At 36.4% G+C, this 25,285-nt stretch overlaps 1 long non-coding RNA gene across 1 annotated transcript in view; it reads right to left on the minus strand.

Moving 5' to 3' along the window:
- LOC134355662 (uncharacterized) overlaps positions 1–25,285 on the minus strand; it is a 27,999-nt gene continuing 2,714 nt past the window's right edge. The window contains exons 2-3 of the long non-coding RNA XR_010020145.1: positions 3,180–3,352; positions 1–1,943 (exon numbers count right to left, since the gene is read on the minus strand). This is a non-coding gene — a long non-coding RNA (uncharacterized LOC134355662). The remainder of the gene's footprint in view (positions 1,944–3,179; positions 3,353–25,285) is intronic.

Raw genomic sequence — 25,285 nt, forward strand, 5'->3', positions numbered from 1 at the left:
TATTGATAATATCAGATAAAAAGGAGATATCCATTTAATTCCGATTAATGTAAATTCTTTGTAACCATTTACGTTCCTTCCTTTGGTTCAGTCATTAATCGCCCCTAGAAACTAGGTGATACATTTTACATATATGACAATGGCCTTCAGCCGTAAACGGTTTCTTTCCGAAATACGAAGATATGCTGGTTTTGTCATTTTCCGTGAAGTTTAAACAGCGGAAGTTGTGCTGCAAAAAATCATTTATTTTTAATTTAAGTAGCAATTTTGTCATGGAAAGATCATTGGGAACATCGACAGCCTTTGAAATATCTTTCTCTCCGTTCTAATAACATATAATGAAGTATGTTCCCAACCTCGTTGTATCAGTAGTCCGTTTGGAATTAACGCGTTTTATCATTTTGATGGTAGTGTTTGAGGGAAAGACCTTAGCTCAACTCAAGTACTCCACTGTTCATAAATGCGCATGGCAATATTGCTATTAATTTCACAATTGCTTGAAAGTGGGCAGCTTACTTAATGTTGGGAGGAGTTGCGAGTACGGAAGAATAAGATATTGCATTTTCGTCCAGTATATTAAATGTTTGTATACAACGCCCTTTTTCATGTGATTAGTTTTAGGATTTAATTAAATTAGGTTTTACTGGAGGGTGTTCTAATTTTGAAATGATTCCAGGCTATATCAAATCGTTATCTCGTGGACTTCCGCTAAACAGAGTTGATAGAGATTGCAGATAAAGTTGAATACCCGCTGAATGTTTCTTGCACTAATTGGCTTATGGGAAATATACCGGACAGGTACACTATGTAACCGGAAGTTCTGTGTTGACAACATACAGGAACACACCAAATTCTTTTTTATTAGTTGATGTAAACGTTCATTTGAAAGAGAAACAAAGTGACCAGGGGTCTAACATTCCCCTTAAAATGGTTTTAGGTCACAGTTATTCTGAGTGAGGGAAGGAGAAGGGTACAAGTGTGTAGTGTGGGGTGGGGGTCAATTGAAAAAGACCAGCAGAAGGGAGGTGGAATCGGGAAAAGAGGGGGAAAAATAAAAAAAATGAAATGTGAAGAAGAGGGAGGAAAAGACTGATGGAGAAAGATGAACGATGCAGGGGGTGAAAATAGAGCCGGGAGCTAACCTTCTTTCCCGTAATCAGTCCTCATTAATTTGTTTTGAGGATATCGTATTAGTCATGGAGCGTGCTTCGTGTGTGTGAGCTGATTAAAGCAGGGTATGTTTAGAATTTGTTTAGGGATAGGATAGACTGCGTGATTGAGTGGAGAAAAGCTGATTACATCAAGGAATTCTGATTACTTATATTTTTAGATCACCAGTAAAGCTTGAACTGCTTACTAAACGGACAGTACAAAACGGGGGATTCCGCTTGTTGTTTTCCTTGAGTTCTTCCTGTCTCTCTCTAGCCTGCCATAACCTGTAATAGAATGCTCCTTGACAGGAGTTAAACTCTATCGACCATCAGATTCATTTCCAACCGACAGAGACGATACATAAGATATACATGGCTTTTTAAATGAAACTAATGAGCCCATGACGTAATAAAGAACAACATTCTTAAAGCAACGGGGAGAGATGCAAGTTGAGTGTATTGATCACATTTTAATGTTGATAGCACCAAGCTTATAGTTTAGCGTGAGATTTGTGCTATTCCCGATTATTATTGTTCTTTCATTTGGTAGACAAGGCATCTCACTCGTATATTTTCTTCATGCAGATATCAAAGGTCTTCTGGTCAAGCCGATGGGAGGTCATTCTAATAATACCCAAGGTCACTTCTGGGAGCCAGTGAGTCTCACATTCATTTTTCATTTGCTCGCAACATTAAATGACAGTTGCAAGCAACTGGATGTTACCGGCACTGGGCACCGTGTGATGTCATCAACACTTGCCACCGGATTATAAAGCAAGCCGAACCACGGGTCTGTGGATTAAAAGGAAGAAAGAATAAAAGAAAAGTATGCGACTGCAGCAATCCAATACCCTGTGGACAATACTCAGTGTGCGTAAATCTGGAAGACGCTTACAACTCGTATTCTGGGGTCGGCGCAAGCGTTTGCTTGGCGCTGGTCCAGAATATCTAACGTTTGGCCATTGGCACCACGGTGAAAAGTCAACACAGTTCAGTGGCTGGGTCTCCGGGTAAAAACAAACACCGGGAGTGTTGCTTGTACAGTTATCTAATAAAGATTTTGAACAGATTTCCTGCAGAATATCCCTAGGACTCGGTATTCCTTCCTGTCCTACGCAAGCCTCCAAAAGACAATGGCAAGACTTCAGGCTGCATTGCTCTCTTCGGTGTTTGAATTACATTTCGACTGTAATTAAACAGTTGAAGAACAACAATGTAGACAAATTCCAGCTGAACTTAAGTCTGCACTCCTTCTGCCTCCGTGGCCCTTCATTAGATACTTTCTTTTTGGAGCGGAGGTCAGGGAGTATAAATATAAATTGCATTTTGCATTACTTCTAGATGAGTGAAGCTGTCAAAGCAATAATACTAGCTTTCAGTCCCACTTTCTGCCACTTCTATCCCATTTTTCGGCCAACAGGTCATGCACAAATTAAAACTGACAGCCCAGCCAGCATGCCCAACAGACTTATATTGTTGTGGGTTTCTGTCGTGGTAGAGATCTCAGATCACAGCCTTAGCCTGTCTCCATGTTCCCGGTGCCTGCTGGAGATACTGCCAGCCTTAGGAGAGCAAATAAACCGGAGAAAAACCGCAAGTGAGCATGTGGCCTTTATTGGTGACGTGGAGAGTGGGGAACTTTATTTATGGACAAAACTGAAGAGTCATGATTCCAGATTTCCCAACTGTGTGGGAAATACATGTCCGCATCTGTATAACTGGAAGCTGTTTTATCTTTTATGAAATTTCAACACTTAAATGGTTATAAGGACATGGATGGCATATACAGTGCTTTCATTTACAGTGACCAGTTTCAATGGTCTTTCCTGGAATCTTGTGCATCATAGCAAACAGTACAGCCTCAAGGCTGGGTTTGGCTGCAAATCGTTTGCTTCCATATTTTCTTTGAACTATCCCAGTTTGATTGCTGGTTGGTGAATGGTTCTTTATCAAAACTAGAAAATGTACTTTGTCATTGCCTAGAGTTATTTATATAAGGGTTCTGATTTGGCAGTCTCCTTAACTTACAGAATTCGCTTTTGGTGTCAGTTGTGTTCCCGTTTGCTGTGAACAAGTGTGGGAACATCCGAGGACAATCATTAATGGAGAGTTCTCCTTTTATTCCAGAAGTGTTGCTTTAACCAACGAAGTAAGGGTGCAGTAACTCAAGGTGTGAACTTCTCTCTCAATAGCATCGAAATCTGATGAAGCAAACAAAAGAATAAAAGTTTATGATCAAGCAAGTGCATGCTTCAATGGCATTGAGAGTAAAATATAAACTTTCAAGCTGACGGATGGTGTTCTTAAAAGCACAAGACTTTTTTTTGTATTCCAACCTATTCGTAAACGGTCCTCTATGTATGGGAGCGTTTACTTCAGCGTTTATCGCTTTTTTTTTTGTTTTCAGAGTAGTCAATTTGGAAATATACTGCAGGAGAATTAATCGATTAAATGTACTTCAGGAATAGGCTGCTGCAGCGTAACCATAAAATGTTGCATAATGCTGTCCTTTTTTAAAAAAAAATCTGACAAGTTTGTACAAAGGACAGTTACTGAAAAACAAATCATGTGAAAATGTACATATTTTAATTGAATGAGAGGTGATTACCCCTAAGCTGTCAATCATCCTCTTGCCATGTTTTGCATACATTATCTTACAGCTTCCCTTATTTATTCGACATTACAGTGCTTCTATGCTAACCCCATAAATGATTTTCTACACTTTGCAGGACTGTGTTTAGAAGAGTGCATATTGAAGTAAGCTGCAGTGCAAATATTAATTGATATAGAACGAAAATCTGTTATATGTTTTATTAGTTCCTTTCTGGCTAAATATCTTCCTTGCTGACTTCTTGTTGAGATTTGGGTTCATTCCTCATTACTTTGTGCTAGTGGCTGTGATTTAAATGCACATCATATAAAAAATGTGTGGTGACATGGTACACAGCCATAGGGGCAATCGCACTAGATTAAGCCCTCACCTGTGGTGTAAAATATGCAGGCAATTGCATAAAGATCAGGTGCAGACTCTCGGGGCAATTCCTCTCACCTCTACCTCGGAACGTTTTGACCAGCTACAGCATACTTCGTACTACCAAATATCAGAATAACTAATACAGCACATTCTTCTGGTCCGACTGCGTCAGGTATGCTCTCCCACCATGTCACCTGGCCAGCACTCTAATGGGTGGATTAATGGTTGAATCAACAGAAGTGATAATCTCAGGAGTAATAATATGCTGTGCAAATTATACTATTAAAAGAAAAATAAGTTAAAATCGGTCTTTAAAGTTTTCGTCAGGTGGGAAATACTTGTTTTGCATCGTGACGTTATTGCAATCGTGATTCAATAAGTCAGTAACTTTAGAATATGAAATACCCGACTTCTATTTTACTCATGTGCTCGAGTCTGTGGACTTTGCTGAAGTCTCAAAATCAATCTTGAACCACCAGTCTTGCAGTTTCAGATTCTTACAATTCTGTTTCTATGACAGTTTAATTATTTTTATGAAACATTGACGTTCGCATGTTTAGTTGAATTTTAAATGGTCAGACCTTTGAAATTATTAACATTAATTCTACAAGTTTTTGTTCCTTTTTCAGCTATTTTATAGACATTTTATTGTTGACGTCACTGGAACCACAAACTGAGAGGAGGTAATAAACCTTCAGTGTAAAAACAAAACGAACCAGAAAGTAAACGCCCTCAAGTTTCTGATTTCCAGAAACATCGTGTATTGAGAATATTTAGACATATACGCAATGAGTTTTATGTTTCCGAAACAAATAGCTTCACATTTCACAGCGGGTTAGACCATTGTTTCCAGAAATAACAAATCCGAGTTTCATGTTTTTTATGGGATCATGGTGTACCTGTTGCGACTTCAAGACGGTTCGTAGCATACGCCCTAAAGTTTGGCTAATTTATTCCCATTAAATATATTCTTAATATTTGCCCGATTGGCTCATATCGTCGAGTCGTTATTGCTCTTCATAGATGCTACCGGACCTGCTGAGTTCCTCCAGCATTTGCTATGTGTTTCTCTGGATTTTCCGCGTCTGCAGAATCTCTTATGTTTACAATCCACATCTTCTCCCTTATTCTTTGCATGCAACGAAGCTTTTAACCTAGAGATTAGGTTCGAAATTTTACGAGACAGGGGTTCAGTAGCTGAGTAGGAGATTGATTCAGTCTGTCACTTCTGTTTTATGCCCAGATTTTACCAGGACTGCTATGGAAATGTTTTGCCATATCGGTGCAGGTGGTGTGGGAATCAATCTTTACACACCTGTTGACCTATACTTTTGTGGGGTGTAATAATTCTCCCACCTAACATCATAATTAATATGCAATTAATAGAAACAACATCATTAAATAATGTACCAAACACGAAATCCTGGAGGAACTCAGCAGGTCAGGCTGCATCCAGGGGGAGAAATAAGCAATCGGTATTCTGAGACGAGGCGCTTCATCGGGACAGTCCTGATGAAGGGTCTCGACCGGAAACGTCGACTGGTTATTCCTCTCCATGGATGCTGTTCGATCTGCTGAATTCCTCTAACGTTTGTGATACTCTGAATTTCCAGCACCTGCAGAGTCTCTTGCGAATAAATAATGTATGTACATGACATGAACCTCGACATCATACAAATGCGAATACACACAGCCCTATGCGAAGTATCTTTGGATACGAGTTAATATTAAAGCAAGTCTATAATCTGTAGATAGGTATTAAACAGAAAGGTATATAAAACTATTTATTATGAGTAGTCTCATATCATCGAAACTTCGACAAAGTGAGGCGTAGTTGTCTTTTTTAATATACGTAAATCTGGCTTTAAAGATTAGCCAGCAGAAATTTCCATCCTAGATATGGAGTAATTTTTCGTTTCTTCCTTTAGGTTAAAACAAAAGTGCAAACGAGAAGAAAATATAAATAAAATAAGCCTCTTTCCAGAACTAGCTTCAGATAAAGGAACTATAAGACAACTTTCCCATAAATCCGCAGCCTTCAGGTACAGAAGAAATGCAATGGGGATACTATAAACCTGGGGAGAAAAAAGATAAATACACATGAGGATACACATGAGGTCGGGTAGCATCTGGAAAGGAGAGAGAGAGAGAGAGAGAGAGAGAGAAAGTGTGTGTGCGTGTGTGTGTGTGCGCGCGCGAGAGAGAGAGAGAGAGAGATACCGTGTGAGCATTTCCGATCTGTAAATATTAACTCGTGTGAATATTAACATCATTTCAATCTGCACAAACGTTGCACGAGCTTACAATTTCCTACCCACTATTTTCAGAACGTTATTGTTTTGATGTGTAATTTAATATGGGCTCATTGAGGATAAGTTGTGACTAATAAATAGTTTCAAGGTGTGAGATTGAACCAAAGGCATATCGTTGTGCACAAGTCCACATGAGGCAATCCCTTATGTGGGAGGTCATGAAGATAGTCGCTGCTGTTCTTCATTTAGTAAATAGGATATTTCACATCTACCCGAATAGGCAGACCGTTTAAGTCTAATTGGAAAACTGTTCTTCCATCTAAATTGCATCCCTCAATTATATATTGGAACATGAACTTCAAGAACGTACTGTTAAACATGAAAATCTAACCCCTTCCAAGATAATGCAAAATATTGCTGCCATTTCTGATTAGAAGTACTAGACCCGCACATTTAGGTCCCCTTTCAAGTTGAAGTTCCTCCGGTCCAATGTATTGCAGATACAGGGTATTATTTGGTTCTGCTGTTGAACATCATATAGCATGTGCACTTGCTGACGGAGGTGTCTATTGTTGCTTTGAATGTGGAACAAATTGTGATAGAGGGATATATTCATTTCTTTGAATCTATGTACACCAATGAGATGTTAACACAAATAAAACTATCAAAATAAGTACTTGTGTTGCTGTTCTTGGTATGTTCCAAAGCGTTTCGTGGTCAATTTATTAATAGATGAAGTGTAATCATTGTTGTTAAAGAGACAACTGCCCACCCAATTTGTGCAGCAAATTAAACAAATTGCCATTTAATTTGCTTTGGTTGAGGGCAGAATGTTGGGAGGTCATGAGGATAGTCGCTGCTGTTCTTCATTTAGTAACTAGGATATTTCACATCTACCTGAATAGACAGACCGTTTAGGTCTAATTTGAAAACTGTTCTTCCATCAAAATTGCATCCCTCAATTATATATTGGAACATGAGCTTCAAGTACGTGCTGAAATTCCGGAGAAGGAAGAGATCCCTGACTTAGAGAAAAAGCCTCACAAATGAGCCAAAATTCTATCGGAGTTGACAGCAAAACGACAATTTGAAAAAAAAAGTATACGTTGCCTTTTCTTTCTGATGGAAACTGGGACTATTGTTTCTTCCTGTCTATGGGATTAAACAGCGTTGTTTGCGTAGACGATATTAGTTCTGCGTCATACCTTCAATTCAATAAATGTCTTACAATTTTAAATTTCTCTCTCGTACTTGGTAAATATCAAATAGGTACGTCAAGTTTAACAGCCTTCGAAAGAAGCAGTGGTAATTTCAATGTTAATGAATAAGAAGTGCCTGCTCTAGATCAAGTAGAATACAATCATCACCTCAATAACTTAGGGTAGACCCTTTCCGCATCACCGTCTAAAAGCTTTTGAGCGCGTGATATAACGCAAATGTTCGGTTAGTTGGTTGATCTTGCAAGCGACAGATGAAATACTGGAACCTTGCATCAGGTGTAATCTTCCTGTATTGAAATGCACCGTCCCATTTATGAAGGGCCAATAATTCAGTAAGGCTGTTGAGATATAATGCTGTTACAGAAAAGAAATGCACTTCCTTCACATTAATTAAGGCAATATTGAAGGAGCAGGGTGTCCTTGGTGGGGGGTCTTATTGCTGTTCACAGTGGTATAAACGGCAGATTAAAAAATCTGGAGAGCAACTGTGCATTGACTTCCAAAGATCCCTATTCTGAGACGTGTAGGTGCAGTGTTGCAGCAGTATTTACGTAAACCTATATAATAACTTGCATTGATATCAATCTGCTTTGAATGTGCAATATCATTCCAGAGTCACCCCTCTGCCTATCTTTCTGGTTAATTGAAGCGTCAGCACTTGCATACATATCAACACTCCAGAAGTAATTCATCGCGTGAAGTGCTTAGAGATGCCGCCGTTCAACAATTATCCATGGAAATGTAAGTGCTCTTATGGTATAGAGTCAGAAGATGAGCGAACCTCTTCAGCATCCTGCCGGAATTCAGAGGGATTACAATATCTCCTCTACCAAGAGATATCCTGCATTTGAAAGCTGTCCCGTCAGTCACCTGGATATCTGAAAACTTCACAGTTTTCAAAGTTTTAAATGCAGATGAGTAAACAAGTCTGTCCTCAGTTATGTATTCCCTAAAAGGCAAGGTTATATACAATTGCTTAGATCCCTGGTCCTTTTATCTAGGAATGGCTCCAATTTGGCAGCTACACCTGCTTAATCACATGGATTGCTGGGAGCTCAAATCAGACTCGGAAATTTATTTGCCCTTTGTTGTATTTTTCACGAATAAATGTATGTATCCTAAGGTGGTAGATATTCGGTTCGCATAAACTACTTGTGCATCAAAATGATGGTGAAATGGATACAGGAAGATTGTAAGAATCAGACCATCGTACTCGTACATATGCGATTTCTCTCTTAGCTGCCGGAATACTTACATGTGCGTACCTGTGCGAAATGTCAATGGTATCTTGAAATTTCTTCAAGTACACCAGATTAGCCACTTCCAACTCTGGCAATTTTACATTGTTATCTTATATAGAATAACGGAACATCTCCTGGATACGGAGGGGTGGGGGGGGTGGGAATGTGTCAGCTTGCATGGGTATTTTAGGCGATTAGTCTCCAGTAAAATGTTGCTTTAACAAAATAAGCCCTCAATAATTCTTTCCGTGCATTTTTGAAATCTCACTTCAATTTTTATCCTTCCAATTCTATATCTTCCAAAACAAATCTTGTTATTTGATACGGAGAAAAGACGCCCGTCATTCTACCGCTTTAATTTGTGTTTGAATGGCATCGACTATTGCTGGGGATTCTATCGCGAACTATAATTGGACCGCCGTTGTCTTTAACCTTACAAACTCTCAACAATACCCAAACTGGCTCCAGCCTTAGTTGGATGTCAGTTGACTACACTGACATTTCAATCAAAGTTGAGGAACTAGTGAATATTCATATGTTTGGTTTTGGCATGCGTTGGCGTTATCATTAAAACCACTGGTTTGTTTGTGCTTTAATCTACGACCTTGCACTGAAGTGACTTTAATCAGTTATAAGTATATTACATTTCATAAACCCACTATAATTTAGTTAATGAAACTGTTACAGCTATTGACAGGTGAAACATTCATACTGAGACTCATACATCTGGCATTGGTAAGATGGCAACTTGCTTGACCATATATAGCCTCAAGTCACATAAATAACATTTTTAATGGTTTCTTCGAAATTGAAAGTTTATATTATAATTTGTCATTGTCAATTATTTGGAACAAATATTCTCAAAGATAGTGGAAAGTTGATGTCTTATCCAAGAATGTCCCTTCATTTTCTGGTTTGAAAAAGGCGAACTCCACCAGGTACATCAACCAGAAGGTTATTATAGTCCATCGGAATCGTTAATAGGACACCGGGAACGGCGACTGACGACGCTAGTGGAATATTATATGGATTTTTAGTATCTGTTCTCTTTGGATGCGCCATGTCCAACCATGGAAAAGACAGTAACAATATGCTAATTCTAAACAAAACTGGGCAAGCAATCATAGCCTGTCACTGATCGGGTAATTAGGACTGTTAACTGACCAACAAAGTTCATAATTACAGGATCACGTCAACCAATAAGTTTAATTTTAAAGCTAAGCAAAAATAAGTTCTTTATTCAGGATATTGTGGATGATATAGATTTTATGTCTCTCGGTTTCATGTAACGATTTGCTGTGAAAGTTTAATGTTAATTTGGTTGGTTTGTGTATAATTGTATAAGATAGTCAAATACACCAAGGTTGTAATGAACAGTAGGACATATATTATACCTTTGAATGGATGAGTTCTGTCAAACTCGCTTTGTATTTCGGTGAGGCATTGACCTTTCTTTTGTTGATTTAATAGCAAATAAATTTGTATTTTCATGCCCTTATTCCTGGCTGTGGTTGACGACATATTAATAATAGTGTGCCCATTATATTTTACTTAGCTTATTTTTCTTATTTTTTTATTATCATTTTTGCAGTGTCTTTGAACTAAGAAACCACCACAGATTTCAAAGTGCAATGCAAGTTTGTTATCAAGTTACGTACATGTAATCTTCAGGCTCATTTTCTTGCAGGCATTTATAGCGAAGAAAGAAATACAACAGAATTTTATGAAAAACTATACATAAACAGATAAAGACCGACACACATCAAAGAAAAAAAAAGTTGTCTTTTACGAATTGCTTAGTTACAAAATGAAATTTATTACGGCCTAAGCACAGAGATTATGAACACGAACTGTCTTCGGAGGCAACAAATTCGAAACCAAATAATGCAAAATCATATTCTCGACATAGTGCAGATTCATAGAACCACAGAGAAGTTATGACACCAAGAAGGCCATTTGGCCCATCATATATGTGCTTGTCTAAAGGGAAAAACAATCTCCTATGTATTCTAAGAATCCGGCACCAGGTCCGCGGCCCGGGGTGGAGTGGGGGAAAGGGGTTGCTGATTTTTCAGTTGCCCGTTCTGATAGCGTTTAAACGTGCAAATATCGATCCTAATAAACAAATACTAATTGCTCTCCGTTCCTAACAAACAGAATATTCCGTTTTCCAATCGATGCAAAATTTACAGTTAACGGGTTCAGTATTGGAGTTTAACGTATCTGAAAATAGCATTGCAAGTTTCGGAAGGGCAACATAGGAACAAACGAATCAATGAACCATCATGAAAATAGGAAGAGATGCAACTGCTAAACAAAATGTCCTTAGGATTTCATTTTATATTCTTTAACGCATTAACGAACTGTTTTTTTTCTAAGTTAATACGTTGTTTCCTTGAGAAAACGTATCTAGTTCACCCATGGCACTAATTGACTTCAAAGAATACAGGGAAGAAAATCACTAAAAGTGACGTTGTTGATCAATTCTGACATTATTCTGTCATATTATGCAGAGAGTTGAAACTTCCCGGAAGAGTTGTCACTTAAGAAAAAGACCGAGTCCATATTCTGGGCACTTAGGGATGCAATTAGCACTGAAAGAAAAAAGTTACCATCTGATTCACCTGGAAAGGGAATGTCCCTCCCGCTGGACCATTTTAGAGTAATTCAACAGCGTTGATCTGATGCGCATACGGAGGTACAAACAAAATAAAACCTGATTTTTTTTTCAGAAAATGCCATCTCACTAGGATACAATTTAAATCAATAAACTTTAGCATCCATAAGAGGTGCGCCATTGAATCGTGTGACCCATCTCTAATACACATACACTAAAGGAGAACATTGTTATAGTCCTTTAGATATTTCAGTAGAAAATTAAAAAGGTGAAAGTGCTGGAATAATACTCTTGTTTTCTAGCCTAATAGAGGACAGGTTCTATTCAAGGTGAATTCAAGTGAACTATTATCACTGGGGGTTGCATTAGAAAAATACACATTTAGTTTCATTGACTTGATTGGCTATGGTTCTACATAAATGTAAGGCAGACAGAGAGTATTTTACCATAATCATGCTGTTTATTATCTGAAGTCCAAAGTTGTGTTTGTGTAAGCGATGTTTCGCTGGAATATAAGCCATACGTGATATAAAAAATATTTTGCTATATAAATGGTTGAGTGCAGGCTATCCTATACTGTCAAACACGTGCAATGGAAATGCTTTTCTTGCTGAGCGTGGAGCCTCTTGCTGATTAATAGCGAACCGCTAAAGGCAGCCAGGCGTGAGACTATTAGAAAAAAATTAAAACAGCTTGTGGTAGGGGTTTGCCACAGACAACACAACTAGGATACTGGGCAATAATTTAATGGTAATGTCAGCTACAAAAACTGGTCATCAATCAGAGCAGCCCTTTATCTCTATTCCTTGTATCACACTTTTCTCAGATTCGCACTTTCTCTCCTTTGCCAAGTGTTTCCTTCCCTTTTATTCCTACTTATTAGATATATTCTTTGTCACTACAGTTTCTATTCTTGTTTATCGTATTACACTTTCTAACACTTATGCCTTCGTTCTGTTGTTTGACTGTTCCCGGTTTTCAATAATTTCTAAGATGCCGATCCTTCCGTACGCTAATTTCACTATCCTGTCTTCATTTGTTCAATTTTCTTACCCTTATATCGATCCTAAATTGTCTCTGTCAATTTTACCTTTATGGTTCTATTGCACTTTTTTTCAGAACACGTTGTGCTCAATCTTTCCATTTTCATTCACATTTCTTTAAGTTATTTCATCTAAGTTTCCATGACTAACTAAGCTGTTTAAAGTTTTATTTATTTACAAAAAAATGTAATCGATACAACTAATAAATCTGCCAAAAAAAATTTATACAAAATGCTCACCCTGTTATCAAATCTACATAACTATTAAAATGCCACAAAGAAGAAACTTTGGTATACACCTTATCCCTAACGTACCTGATTTGTGATCTAGACAATAAACATCAATTTTCATCTTTCCATAAGCTCAAAACTGGTTTAATTCGTCAAACAAACGCTTCCCTCATATTTGAAAACATGATCAATAAATTACTTTGACCTTGAGATCTTTACAATGGCAGAAAGTATATTGTGGGTATCCTTTCACAATGTCATTTTTTAAGTTATACCTTTATTTGGACGTTTATGTGTCGTGTGGTGAACAAAAAAGGGAATGCGTGATTTAATGCAATATTTTATGTTGTTTTGTGTAAAGAATCTAATTAATTTCGATTTTATTTTCATTTTTATTGGAAATATATTGATGACTATAATTATTATGTCTATATATTTTACAAATTATATACAAAATTAGGCAGGACAGTGTTCAAACATTTAGCTAATGCAAGTTGTGTTGATATTTAATGCGCTTTGCTCTGATATTATTGCAAAGTCTTTCATACTTAAGATATAGCAATTATTCGGATATTTTACGATTATATCAAAATTTCTAATTAATGCCATTCAGATGACGTCATCGAATTGCAATAGAATACGACCTGAAAACAAACATATTTCTTTATTCGCCGTTGGTGTTCGACTTGTTTGGATCTGTACTAGATGTCATGTTGTGATTGCCAGAATATTTGTTCCCTTCCTTCAGTGCTTAGACCGGTAGAAATTGTTCTGTTATAGAAATCCTATTCTTACGAGCAACACGTGGTTAAAAAGAAACTTTGATGTGGCTTTTATTTCGGCCAGCTTCTTAATTTTATTCCCAATTTCCGCTAACTCGTGCTTTGATGATAGAGACGCAACAAGACACCCAGAAATATCCTCTTTTCTCACAGAGACCCGTCATCCCAACGATCAGAGACGTGTCAGAACAGTGCTTTCCAAATTCACTCACCCTACAAGACATCTCTCTGCATCAAAATACAGTCCAGTTACAGACCTCAATTTTCTGATTATGAATCCACTGATCTTGTTTTGAAATGCGAATCAGTAAGCCTATAAGCCTTCAAACGTGTGAAATTTGAAAGATCTCAAGAAGCAATCTCCGGCTGCCTGACCCCCTGACAGCCTCTCTCTCTCTCTCTCTCTCTCTCTCTCTCTCTCTCTGTTCCTCTTGCTCTCCCTCTCCCTCTCTCTCCCCATCTCTCTCTCTCTTCTCTCTCTGTTCCTCTCGCTCTCTCTCTCTCTCTGTTCCCCCTTCTCTCTCTCTCTCTCTCTCGCTCTCTCTCTCCCCCCTCTCTGTCTGTCTGTCTGTCTCTCCCTCTTTCCCTGACAGTATTTCATTCCCTATAATGTATCTTGTAGATTTACGTCTATAATAACCATCCACGGAGTGCACTTCCTGTGTGGGAACTAATGCTACAGCATCTTCCAGTCCTAAGACTTGTGAGCAAAATCATTGTACAAAATACACACGGATTTAGTGGAGACGTCAGAAATGAAGATGAACGGGAGTATCTGTAAATGACGTACTGTTCATTTGTTTCTATGTTAATCTTTCCTAGTTAAATAATAAGTGATTAATTCACTTGCTGGGAAGTCTGTTTTGTAGGACAGACCACAGTTTGAAACACTACGTACTAAAGTAAAAACCTTCAAACCGAGCTCTCTATGGGCTCACTATGTTAGACACATGACTGCAAATTATCCTACGCCCTTACACCTGCCCTATATGCATATTCTTCACTAAAAGTTTGAACAACTTTCCTTCACTGTTGTCGGCAGTTGCTGACCTTTCCAATAGTAGCATCTGAATAAAAAAAAAGTCCAGACGAAAGGCGTAAATCGCATTGTTTTAAATTGCGATAAATAAAACGGTACAGAAGTCGTACAATTCCTTCAGAGGAAGCGTGGGGATAATGAAACGGGAGGAAAAAAACAAGTAGGGACACAAACCTTTAGTTGTATTTGTCTGCTATTGTTTAGACAATGACTGTATGCTGGATATAGTAAGCACTGTTTGCGGCCATGTCAGTTTGTCAGGTTATATTACATGTTAGCACTCATTAACTGCCTTGATAAAGAAATGCAGCTCTATTAAACAATCAGTGATTTATAGATTTTATTCTGTTGAATGTCAGAACCGTCCTTTGATTTTCTGATTATTGGTTCTACAAATTTTGCTTATTTTATCAACTAATTTAATCCCAACCGTTAGGTTCCTTCCACAATGCACCTGCCAATTTCCCGTCAGGGTGTTTCCTGCAACTCACTGATCGCTTATGGCTATCAATAACTGTCATTAAAGCAAAATAAATCGGGCTTGCTGATAGATACATATTCAAATAGATTGTTGTGGTACACATACTCTTTCAAAAAAAGGTAATGCAGATGTTAGCATTTTTAGCAGTAGTTTACAACTTTAGAATATTGTTGGTTTCTGGTTGCATATTATTTTGGTGTAAGTAGCAATATTCTTGCCCCTCAACTCCGACGCATTCCGTCCTACAGCCACCAAACCCTCTCCCCCACCTCCCCCCAACACCATCACCCCATCTCCAATCGCCATCACCACCGCCCCAACGAATACACATACACACAGACAGAGGTTTGGACCGTAGACTATGTCATTAGATCGAATGGCAAGTCTTTATGGGAAGTGTTTTGCATAATTACATGCCATAGCCAGAATACTAACCCCGAAATTTTATGGGTCACAAAACTTTAACAATTGCCACATTATTGTCCAAGACGCGAAGTACGCCACTATCGGCTCGGGGAGAAAGTAGATTTAGATAAATCTAAGAATGCGAAGCCGAAATTTTCTCAGAACCCAAAGAAGAGAGATTATTCCAATCTGACAACTTATTTACTTATAGCTACCGAGTTCAACGAACTTCAGGGTTCCCTGATTGAGAGCTTCATCGTGATCCGATATAGAAATCCATCAAAGAAATAGACCGAAAGGCTCCCTTTTCAAAACTGATTTTTTTTTTTGCAATCGTTACCTTTGTGTTGCAGTAATTAAGATATTCTTATCTGGGGAGACAGTTTCTCTGGTAACTGAATAATATTGTGTCTTTGATGTAAACTTTTGACAGTTATCGCGTCAAACTGGATAGTTCTTGCAAATACCCGTTTTTAAAATGTAATGAAAATTCCATGAAACGCACCACGCAATGTATCAATGGGCACTGATTCCTGATCTGAATTGTTCTTAGTTTCTTTAACAGTAGCATAACAATCTTTGTAAAGTTCTTGATGTAATCCAATTATTTTGATTTTTGCAATCCCTTGCTTTTTTTCCCAAACAATAGATGGGAGAAATTGCGATAAAGAATTGCGCTTAATTTGTGTTCATTTAATATATTTTCTAGAATGCTTATTGGATTCAGAACAGCAGGCTGTTATGCATTCACTGAAGTTATTATTATTATTATAGCAGTTTTATGTTGCATAATATGTGTACAGTCATGTATGATAAAAATCCGTGTGTACAGCTGGAACGGTTGTGCTTCATGTCTTCAAAATTATTCTATATACTCTTTTGTTTTCATCTCAGCTTTCCGTCATTCTGATTTTGAGTTTTTAAAAAATATCTGCAGTTCTCTGTGGGCTTGCCTGTTGGAGTAAGAGATGAAAGGAGACTGAATGGACAGTGCATTGAGTCCACCATAAATTCGTTACAGATGTACTTTCCATATACTTTCCGATCTATTCCCAACACGACCTAGTTGGAATAAATATTTCAGATTAAGGTGTTTCATTTCTTTCTATGTGTGTTAGAGAAGATCCTGGCGGAATACCTCATTCACGCAAACTTTCAATATAATTTGGTTTCATGGGATTTATTATATCTGCTTCAAGCGAAACTTTTCCTCTCTAGCACCTGTGGCATTGCCATCTGCGGAGGGTCATTGAAAAAAAATCTTTGAACTGATAACAATGTGAATTTTTGATTAGGTTCGAACTTCATCTAAAACCATAAGTGTCTGTAGTGTCCATCACGGCAGATTTTGCACAATACTGACACTTAAAAGGGCCAAAAATATATTTGGACTTTTCGAAAGGAAAAAAAAGTAAGTGACAAAAATAAAATCCAGTGGACGTCATACTTTCTTAAGTAGTTTAAATATTTAGTCCTGTTTACTGTACGTATGTATTCGTTTGTATAATAGAGAAAGATATTGCACATATTTTGATAAGTAGTCACTTCTTATTGTTTTGAAATTAATCTTTTTAGAAATAATAGGCAGTGTCATTTCTAAAAGAATGTGTATTCAATTAGTGGATAAGTTTATATTTGTAATCTATGAAAGTCAGTAAGAAGAATAATTACGTTCGCTTTCACCTGCTCAGTGGAATAAATATTCCATACATATGAACGGAAACAGCGCATGGAGCTCGAGTAGCTGGACAATCAGAGAGGGAACTTGTCTATAGTGGCGTTCAACAGGTGCTCCTTGTAGGAATTCATCGTGTATTGAACAATTCTGACGTATACAAGCTGCGAGCTTTTAAGACATTTTAAGTCTCTTTTAAGTAAAGCTTTTCCATTCTATTGCAGCTGCCCGATGGTAATAAAAAATAATGTCTATTAATGACACTTATGTGTATGCTGATATCAATTTCGCAGTTAGAACAGAACAAAACCTCAAATAAAAAGGAAACTTTTTATGACATTCTTCTGTGGGTTTTCTTGACTATTCCACAAACTCACCTCTTCGTTTTGGGGAACTCTAACGTGTACAATGGACTGACATGTTACCATACAATTGTTTAAAAAAACGCAATAAATTAATAAGGATTGTCTATGCAGATGCCATGAGGATAAGCTTATAGTATGGTATATTAATATGAGGGTATAACAACAGCTAACATCCTGCATTTCTTAAATAATATGATCCAATTAGTGATAGAGATATTAGTGTGAAACTAATTTTAAGCGTCCATAAAATAAGGGAAATATCTAATAATCTGTATGATAACTTCTTTCTTTTAGTTATTAATGCACAAAATTATTTTCTGAGTCGTTATACAATTGACCTTAGTGTCAAAGCTATTTTGAAATATGTATCAATAGCTCCAATGATATGAGATATCTTCAAGAAATATTTCTGTCCATAACCATCATTAACTTCAAATGAAATAAGAATAAGCAGAAGCTGTGGTTGTGTGTTCAAAAGACTTTATTCAATTTGAAGTAGCAAACGGATCTTTGTCAAGATAGCAAATAAGCAAAATGTGCAATTAAGGTGTTAGATTGTCAAATTGTTTTAAAGTGTTTAGTCGAACTCATTCATTTGAACATGCAAACACGGGCATACATATTTATATATTATCTACATATACGTGAATATTGTTCTGTGATATAGTAACAATTCATTTAAATGTAGAGCTAGCAACGGGTTATAATACAGAAAGGAAATATATAATACCGCGATTAAATGTTATTTTTTTTCTTTCCTCTGATCATTTTTCCACTTTACAGTTTTTTAACATTAATATTCTAAATTTATCTAAAATGAAACACAATTTCATGAGAAAAAAATCTAACTTCATCTTTGTTCATTTTCTTGAAATCTGGAAAAAAAAATAATGCGTTGTATAACCTGAATCTGGCACTGAAAAAGAAACAAATGTAAAGAACAAATTGATTTGCTCTGGCCGTTATTATATTGATGCAGCGACAGTGACAACTTGACAATTGTAAAGATTATAAGGAAACAGGAAATTAGAAAAATCAGGGAAGTTCAATGAAATTTACGCTCAGAAGGCAGATCATAAAGGATCACATGCGGATTGATTATTAATTTATGACAATGGCTCTTGTCCCAGGAACTCGTTTATTTCAACACAGCGCATAGAAGTTTAATTTGATAAAGTCGCATTTCTGTAGGCATTGTTGTTTTGAGCGTTAAGACGTTTTGGATCAATCTCACACGTTAATTCGTGCATTTAATACTTTTAAAATAACTTAGCGTATTGCATTTAATTGAATTTTACTAAGATTGTAATGTTACTAATCAGAAATAATTACTCAACATTTATGAATCCAAGTTACATTGTTTTTTTTTTAATTTTTATGTGCGTGGAATTTGGTTGTTTTATTCGCTTTTGTTTTAGAAAAAGAAAGCCTTCTGATTACCTCAAACGATTTCAGTAAACAATGATCAGAATTGCCATAATATAATTGTAACTATACTCGGTGTTTTCTACTTGATACTGGGTTGAAAGAGTTAGAATAGTGCTTGAGTTCTGAATCATGGCTATATCACCTCTTTTCAGTTGGAATCTATCATTTCCCTTAACGTCGTGGAGAAAACAGTGTTTCGTTGATTAGCCTTTTCGCCTGTTCCTCTTTTACTTATCAGGGCCTTGGACGAATTCGTGGTACGACTTTGCTTATCACATTTAAGAGATTTTAATGCCGAAATGTCACTTTACATTTCACAAAACAAACAGCGTTCTTGACATATTATATTAAAGGAAACTGGTGCACAAATGAATGCCTTGCAGTTTATATTGTACTGCCAGACCAAAAGAATTAAAGTGGTGATATTGAGCTCTCGCTTTAATAATGACACCAGATTTGCACTTTATTTTAACAAAAAAAACTTTCCTTTATATTCCAAAACGACCGTTCGATTCAGCAAATGTTTTGTTCCTTTCTTGTCAATAACACAGTAATATTTTTTTAAGCAAAAGGATTTAATAAAATGGTACGTGGGCAGACTGGTTGTTATAATTATAAATATGTTGGTTGGGCTTTTACTGAAATTTAATGTTATAATTTGATATTACCTTCCACATATACCAGACAAAGAATTGAGCTTTATAGAATATAACCTTGTTCAAGGACCAGCGCCTCCTAGTACCTGACTGGGTATTAACTGCAATAGATTCTCCGAAAGATTCACCACAATACGACATAATATTAAAACAAATTGTATCATTAAAACGCAGAGGTTTAGAAGAGATTGGGTGCGAAGCACTTCGCATTTGTCGCCATCAGACTGCAATGTAAAATGCTAACTTTTTAACCACACCACAAAATATTTCGCATAGGTGATTTAGAGTGTTAATAAATACCACCTTACACTGGAATCAGACGATTGTTTAATATGAGAAATTTTAATTTATCGATGATTAATAATATTTCATTGATCAAGCAAAAAAAATCCAATTGAACAAATACACGCTGCAAAAACTAAAAGGCTTTTCTTATTATATGGTTTAAATTCCTATTACAGCTTATCAAAATACTGTATATTTAACGTATTTCGTAAATGTTGGTCGTTTAAAAGTGTAATTGTATTTATCTGTATTTGGCTGCCATGGGGGTCTAATAGCACTCACTTGCACAACTTTCTTTATATTTTCCGTGGAAGAGTTTATTTTCAGAAATAAAGCAAGTAAAGCAATAACATATAAATCGTTCCATCTTTGGCAAAGGGATCCAACTGCGAGATTAAACCCTCAATTCAAGAAGATGGCTTTTGTGGTGAGGTCGGTGTGGAGTTGGGAGGGGTAGGATTAATTCATATACTTATTTTGCTGTTATTTTATAATTCTATTAGAAAAATATTTATCAATGCAATTGACGAGTGTAAATTTCTTAAATAATTCCAATGTTACATCCAGGTCTTTCTGGTATACTTTGTTTTATTTGGCTGAGAAAATGTAGTTACGTTATAAATGGAAACAATGCATAAGAGGGCATTATACGCATAGCCTGTACAGTTATAAATAAATAGATCATCGTTCACTAACCTCTCACTTTTATTTGAAACAAAGCAAAGCTAAAATCAAAATCTAACTAAGTTTAGAGACTCCAGTGTTAGCCAGATTCTCGGCAAACAAACAAAAACACGACTCGCAACCAAGATCAAATTAAGGAACCCCCTTTGTGCAAAATCTAGCCTTCTTCGCAAATATTTGTTCTGTTGCTTTAAAAGGAACTTTTAATCGGTAACGCTCCTTACTACTCTGATCTCGGATTGCAATATACAATTATATAGATTCGGTACCATTTTATTTACGAAGATGCAAGGCATATAAAAGAGATTTGATCACATTTTATGGATCCTAAACATATTCAGAAATGTAAGGTCCTTTTGTGCTTTCATTGCACCATCTTGAAAGTACAGCAGAGAAACCACAGATATTAGCGCCACCCCGCTGTCATTCGTGGGATGTGCATTCCAAAAGCAGGGAGCAGATCAAACAGGCTCTCAAACATGACACAAACATCGTTACCCTTTGTAACTTTTCATTAAATTATTGAACCTCTTATTAGACACCAACAGCAGCTTCCTTTTTGACGTGCTGATCCTGAGCCGATTATATTAAAAGCAGAGTTTGTAGTTTGACAGTTAACGGTAAAGTTAGATAATACTAATTAATTCTATTAATAAACCGCCATAAATGATATAAAAGTCAGTGTTAGAAACGTAAATAAATATGCTAAAAACTAAATCTTATTAAAGCAAGTATTCGATGCAAATTTAAGATTAAATATCTGAAAAATATACCAGTATTTCCTCTACATGACTGCTGATCTACATTGCACATTTTTAAGGGTACTTTTAAACTACTGGTGTACCTTTGAATTCTAGTGCTGTTAAACTACCTACCACAAATGCAAAGCAAGACTGAGGAGTTTGTATTACAACTGTGTCATAGTGTTACACCGATGCAAAACATGTAGCCAGAGGGCCTGCTAATGATTACAGTATAAAACCCGGCTCCTAAAGAACAGGCAGCCTAGAAACTGGCCATTATTAATTCAGTGGTCAAGCACTTATCCAACTCTCTCCGGACTATAAAACAAGAAACACATAGCACTCCAACATAAAGATTTTTAAAATATGATGCTTTATGTCTCAATGCTAATTATAAACTTTTCGCTCCTCTTTTCAAGACCGCTTTCACTCTTTATACAGCTGATTTCCTCTCCGGCACCATGCTACAAGACGATTAGCAGCAAATTATCCCTACGTTTTTGCTATTACATTACAAATTTATTTTATGTGACGCACCGTCAGACCTTTCCAGCCGCTTTTCACTGAATGAGTAATTGCAGAGATCCAGATGGAATAGGTTTTCTACATTTGACAAGACATTTGTCATTTTAAAGTACCAGATACAGAACATAAGACAAGCCCTTTTGTGCATCAAGTTTCCTAACAATTCGGATGATATTTAATATAGTGGAATCAAACTAAATTCTGACCGCGAAAGATTTTTTTTTAAGTTTGAGATAATTTTAATACAAGATCATTATTGTTAAGTTTAAGGAGTAATTAAATCTAACACTATGGGGCTTTAGAGAGAAAAAAAACTTGTAAATCGTGTCTTACCATTTTATTGAAAGAAGATATTTGAATTCAATATAAATGCTAGAAAGTATGGGAACATTTGTAAATATGAAGAAATCGGGACCACTTGCTGGACCTCTCTTCAAGCACTATAAGTCTCAAAAGTAACTGCAGTTCTGCTACTTTTATTTAATACTGATCTAAACGGTGATGGTCCTTGCTGCATTAATGCGATTTGCTTTGCATTTTATGCTTCTGTTAACGGGTGCGTTTATCTTTCAAATATTTTCTAAAACTGTCCCTGATAGATCGTCCTAATTTATAAAGTATTTAATGAAATAAATCAATGAATTTGAACTAACTGTATCACGCAAATTCATCGAGGGGCACTGTCTTTACACAGGCTCAACAGCAATAAACATCAAATCGCTGGGATTAGTTCGGAAAACATGTTAATAAAAGATATCCCTGACACAACCCAGTTTTTCGCCTTACAGGTTCAGAAGCTCAAGGTGTAGAACTTCGGTATTAATATTTCTTCTTGTTATTACACATTTGTTGCAATTTTCCTTCTTATTCCCAGTCTTAATATGTTCTGGATTATTAATAAGCACGGTCTCGTCGTATCGGGCTCTAAAATATATATACAAGCATTTCAGTTTATTAATATATTGAACAATATCTTGTAATAATGTGAAATATTCATCGTGTATTACACTAGCTCCTCGATCTTACTGATTCGTTCTAGTTCAAATCGAATGCAGTAGGTTCCCTGCTTTAATAAGTCTTGGTTTAGGTTTGATTGTCCTGATATTGTAATAAATGCAATTGTTCGGAGTCACGTGCTAGGCCGGGATTCCAACCTCAGATCCGACTTAATCTGTTCACTCTGAGCATGCTTTAATCGTCGGATCTTCGGGGTGAAAGCGAGAGAGAGAGAGAGAGAGAGAGAGAGAGAGAGAGAGAGAGAGAGAAACAGAAATTACAAGAAACACGAGTCTTATTAAAAACAGGTAGAAAGACAGAAGAGAGAGACAAAGCACAGAGGTGTGTATGCCTGTTAGCATTAGAAAAATAAAAGGATTGGGTTTGGAAAATCAGTCCAAAGGGCTTGCAGAAAAGAACACCAATATTCCTAATATGCATACAATCTGTATATCAACACATAAATAAATCAATGCAAAAGAAAGGTACAATACTTATAGCATCAGAAATCAATAAATGCTGGGGTATTAAACATATCTCTAGGATCATTAACTGCGTTGCAACCATATGGGCCGGTCTGCTTAGGTAGCTGGTCAGTACTACCGAAGCAAATAACCTGCCATATTTCTCCATACATGTCCAATAATCTAATACCTTAATAAATGAAAATGTTTCTATATGTTTGGTAGGTGCATTCTAAAAACTTTAGATCGAATCTAATTAAAATACTTTCCTTAATTTTATACAAAAGCCAAACTATAATACTTAAAATTGCCAAGTAGAAATTATTTATTGATACTTGCAATAAACAGTTCCACTTATCCGTATTCACGAAATGGCGGCAGTTGATAGTCTGTCACAAAGCAGCTATTTTTTTTAATCTCTTGGAAGTCGTGCCGGGGTAAAGTATTGATACAATAAAATCATCTGCTTCAAAATTTGATGGTGTTTTTTTTTGCTAAAACAAATGTATCCGTATAATCACCGAAAATGAAGTCTGTTGGTGCCTTGCAGTCAGCGTGACAAACTAAATCTACGATGAATAATACTGGGAATTAAATATTTTAGATATTACTCTATCGCGTTTAATTTAAATTTGTTCCTAGTTAGAAATAACCAACCTATGGGTGTAATGGCTATGTGTTTCATTTTTTTCTTTTATTATCCGGTATCTAATTAGATATAGTACGATTGCAAATATTTGTAATGGGTGTAATAAGTGGACCAAATTATCGACATTTTATTGAATATAAAGCCGTTTTCTTATCCTTATATTTCGGTCGAATAGGTGGTATTATTTGTTAGATGGTATTTAACATCCCATGTTCACTTAGACAGTACAAGTATGAAACCTGTTTAATTTTGATTCTACTGTGATGACAATATTTTTCTTCATTCTCCTGGTTTGTCACACATTCAAGAAAATATTCGGTATCTTTTTACAAAAACTTTTCTGAGGATTTTTTTCTGTATAATCTACAAAGCATAAATCCACTAAGACTTCGGCGTGACTGTTTTTAATGTTTTACAGACTTGGCATATTATTTGAAGGCAGCAAACAGATGTGGTTGAAGAATATGTCATCAGTATAGAAAATGTGTGAGTCGCTCTGCTAATGAATTATTGCTAGCCACCGATGTAATAACCAAATTTGAAAGGATGCTACAAGGATTAACTGCATGCAATATCTCCATATGACGCTTAATTCTATCTTCTGTCTAATGATGTTAGAAGTTTAGATATTCTCCCGGATCTGATGAAGGGATTCTATTCACATTAGTTTCAGTACAATTCACAGAAATATTAACACACACACACACACACATACACACACACACACACACACACACACACACACACACAACACGCACACACACACACACACACACACACATACACACATATGACACAAACTAATCAGCACTCTTCTAAAGTAAATCAAAAATACGTGCGACTAGGTGCAGCTACGTTTTTTGCAAGAAAACTTGTTTCGATCATTACTACTGAAATATGCCATTCAGCTCCTTAGAGATGGTGTAGAGATTGCACCAGAAAGCTACTAAAATGCATTTTCTGTCATGTTTTTGTAAGCATGCCCATGTTTAATTACGTTGAAATATACTCTGTACAAGTTGAATTTATGACGTGGTAAAATATTTCTTAAAAATCTGAACGTGTATTGTGTGCCATTCGTGTAACTGAATATATTCCCATTCAAATGAACCGAACTCCAGTTATAAGAGAAGAAAAACGTCAAGGTAGTATTTAGCAGGCATTCCAATTTTCCTATTTCTTGAATACTTGGCGGTACTGTGCTTTATAGTAATAGGACAGTAGATTGCCAGTGACCCTGAACTATCGCTGGGTCTGCTTGAAAAATCTTTGCTCGCAAACCCAGACAAAGGTTTCATGCACACAAATGCAACCTATTTAAAGACGAGTCAAAGTCACAATACTCGGCAGATTGAATACCTCATACACACACAGACACGT

This window comes from Mobula hypostoma, chromosome 13, assembly GCF_963921235.1.
Source record: "Mobula hypostoma chromosome 13, sMobHyp1.1, whole genome shotgun sequence".
Classification (NCBI taxonomy): domain Eukaryota; kingdom Metazoa; phylum Chordata; class Chondrichthyes; order Myliobatiformes; family Myliobatidae; genus Mobula; species Mobula hypostoma.